We start from the raw sequence: 3,794 nt of genomic DNA on the forward strand, positions 1-3,794 counted from the left end.
GTAAATGATACAAAGGAGCAGCAATACAGTAGGAATTCTACATGTAATTTACATGTGTTGCCCAGATAAGAAAATAAAGAATAGTGTTGCTGTTCAGTTGGAGTCGAAGAGCTTGGTTTAAATTACGGTTACATGTGATAATGGAAAGAAAGGAAATTTTATAGCAAAGGATTTTTAGGACCATGTGTCAACATCCTATCAGTTAAGTTATTGTTTCAATATAAGGAGTCTAAGAAATATAGATCTTGTGTGATCTTTTTCTTGCGTGAATATGTATTACCCATACAGGAAAGAAGTATTATTGTTAGCAAAGTCTATTTGAAATTTGAAAATATGAAAGTTTTCTAAGATTAATAAAATTTATTGTAAATCTGAATTGGGTTCTTAAAAGCTATGGACAACTCTTGGATTAATGGCTCCCCATCTTGTTGATATACTTGTGACATAAGCACAATCAAGAAATGAGTCTTGGCTAGATAGGGATGAGATGTTTTTTGTTGACTAAAACTCTTGAACAAATTAGAGTTGTGCTGATGCGGCAGTTTAGGAGAGAAAGGAGAAAGGTGATGTACTTTCATTGTCGGTGTTGCTCCTCAAGAGAGAGAGAGAGAGAGAGAGAGATTGATTTCTATTGGGTGCTGTTGTCATGATGGTTTAATAATCAACATATCAAGAGAGAGAGAGAGAGAGATTGATTTCTATTGGGTGCTGTTGTATGATGGTTTAATAATCAACATATCAATCGTAATAAAGTTTAAGAGCATTTGAGGTGTCGTTTGAGCAACAAGTAAGATTACACAGATTGATGTAATCCATATCTAAAAATCAATTTTTTTTTAGTATTCTAAGGTTTGATATGTATTGGGTTGAGATTGATTTTATTGATTGAAAATTGTGAACCAAACAAGTTGGGCTCGCCTAGGTTTTGAGGTTATTGTCCTTGTTCGAGTTGTATCCTAGATTAAAATGGGGATACGTGTTCCTGGACAATTGTAGCGGTTGCAAAGTTAAGTATGGGGTATAATGTGAAACCCTAGTAAGGGTATTATCCCGTGGAGTAGGTATATTGGCTGAGTCACGTATATCTAGTGTTGTTCATGTTTTACTCTCAATTGCATATTGGAGTGCGTGTGACTTACAGAGTAGGTATACACTATCTAATAGATCTGATCACTTTGTAGTAGCAAGGTGAAAGTACATACGTTGTGTATGTGATTGGTAAAATTGATTTGCGCCAGCCAATTAAGGTTTGCTTGAAGACAGTCACGTTTCGGTGTATTGCAAAAAGTAAAAGATACTGATTCAGCCCTCTTAGTGTCAATATGAAAACATCAAGCTTAATTATGATCTTAAGTATAAGACTGACTTACAATGACAAATCTTATAATTACACCTATTTGAAGACATTTTGTCGGCCATGGTGGAATGGGTAAGTATCTCAATTTGTTTCTTCCTATCTAGTGCAGTCCCTCCCTTCCTTGTATCGGCCCCAATAAGTTTTCGTTGGATTTAGTTGGTGTCCACCATAGTTAATGGATAAGGATCCCATTTGTTTCGTCTTATTTGGTACAATCCCTTCTTAATTTCCTTGTGTCGGTCCCAATAGGCTTTAGTCCGATTTAATTGGTCTTCATCATTTATTTAATAGAGATATCAAATCCACAAATAGTGACGTAGGAGAATTTGAGAAGGGATCACTAACATAATTTAGGGGAGAAGGGGGACCATTTATTAGGTAAAACAACCAAAAAATCAATTACAAGGTTAAAAGAGGAACTTCTCGTGAGAGGGTGAGAGGGTGAAAGGAAGAGAAGGAAAGAAGAATTAAGAGAGGGTGAGTTTAGTCTATTCCTAAAGGTGGGTTTACAAAATGAGCAAAAAAGAAAGGCAAGATGGGTTTTTCGCTTTCTAGGTTTCTTGTCTTTGGAAAAATGAGCTGAGAAAGGGGGAAAAAAGGGGGAATTGTTGGGAAGAAAAATTTGAGATGGAACAACGAGCTTATTTGGCCATAACCTCGAGAGGAGTCTTCGATAGGCTATAGAGAATGAAGAGTGAAAGGTGATCTGGGAGTTGGAACTCTTTTTCCTTTGATTTTACTGGGAATAAGAGGTTTTTGGCGAGGGTTTACACTGAGTTTTGGGGATTTAGAATTTTTTTTTTGGTTCAATAGAAGAGAAAAGCAAATCAGAGAGGGAGAGAACTGTAGGAATTGTTGGGGGTATGATATCTTGAATTTTCTATATATTTGTAGAGGATTCTTTCTCTGTAAGCTATATGAAAGGCATTTCTACAAAAAAAAAAAAAATATAATAATAATAATAATAATAATAATAATAATAATAATAATAATAATAAATAAATAAATAAATAAATAAATAAATAAATAAAAATATTGTAATCATATTCTCAATTGATGATGAAGCATTATTTTATCTCATTATGAACGTAGACAAATTTTTTTGAATCACATAAATCTGTATTCATTGTGTTATTATTTGTTCTTTATTTTCCATTTTTTCTACATCACTTTAGTTTACGTTTCTAAAGTAACCATACATTGATAACAATAAGTTGTAACCTTCATTTGTGTACATAAAAAAAAAATCTTTTTATATATAAGACAAAATAACGTCAATAATGCTGACATTTTGACTACTCAAAATACACCTTATTCTATAGAGTTTTGTACTAGGTCCATTGTGGTGCCGAGCTTGGTGTTCAGTGTTGGTCACACCAATGTATATATTTTTATCTTTCATTCCTTTTATCATCATTATCTTGAAATGAAAGTGTTTGAATGCCAGGGAAATTGTAATCTGTTACATAAAAACATTAGCACAGATGGTGAGAAAAATAGTGGAGGTGTTATTTGAGAGCCATGGAGTAAAGTTGGATGACCCCATATATGATGCATACCTTGGTGCAAGAGAGTGTAAGATGAACTTCTACCCACCATGTCCCAATCCGGAGCTAACTATAGGTGTTGGACGGCATTCCGACGTGGGTAACCTAACTGTGTTGCTAAAAGATGGGATAGGCAGTTTGTATGTTAAAATGGAAGATGGAAGAGATGCCGAAAAAAAGGAAGAGTACTGGGTAGAGATTCCACCAGTCCCAGGAGCTCTGGTCATCAATGTTGGGGATAGCCTTCAGGTATGTAACCATAAGTGATATCTAAAACTCAAAACTATGACTTGAAATGCAATTGAGTTAAATCGACACATGACTTACTGAGTCAAAGTGACAAGTCGATAAAGATAAATAACTACTGTCATCATTCACTAAGCATTTTTCCTTTCTCTTCTTTGGTGTGCCAGATACTGAGCAACGGGAGATACAAGAGTCCAGAACATTGAGTTTGAACTACAAGCACACATTCGAGGGTTTCATGCCCTATATTTTTTTGCCCTCAACCGACGACTAAGATTGCGCCATTTCCTCAAGTAGTTGAGAAGGATGGGATGGTTCATTACAATGAGGTCTTGTTTCAAGATTACATGATCAACTATTTCACCAAGGCTCATGCAAGGAAGAAATCTCTTGATTTTTCTAAGATCACTTGAAATTATCTTAGACATTTCTTAACTGAACTTGAGATTATCTTGGACATTATTTTCTTTTTTCACCTGATGGATCGGATGATAGTAAAAAAAATTTATATAATGTGTATAAAATGTACTCCTCTACCCATTTTAATTAAATAAAAGGTTGTTCAATATGTCACTATGAAGAGTGAATTGATAAACTTCACTAATTTTTTTTTTTTTTTCATTTAACAATAATGTAATAAGATT

At 34.2% G+C, this 3,794-nt stretch overlaps 1 pseudogene; it reads left to right on the forward strand.

Annotated features, from left to right (window-relative positions):
• The first annotated feature begins 2,841 nt into the window (after window positions 1-2,841).
• Window positions 2,842-3,794, forward strand: part of LOC122063774 — a 3,803-nt pseudogene continuing 2,850 nt past the window's right edge.

The sequence above is a fragment of the Macadamia integrifolia genome, unplaced genomic scaffold (genome assembly GCF_013358625.1).
Source record: "Macadamia integrifolia cultivar HAES 741 unplaced genomic scaffold, SCU_Mint_v3 scaffold1452, whole genome shotgun sequence".
NCBI classification, from domain to species: domain Eukaryota; kingdom Viridiplantae; phylum Streptophyta; class Magnoliopsida; order Proteales; family Proteaceae; genus Macadamia; species Macadamia integrifolia.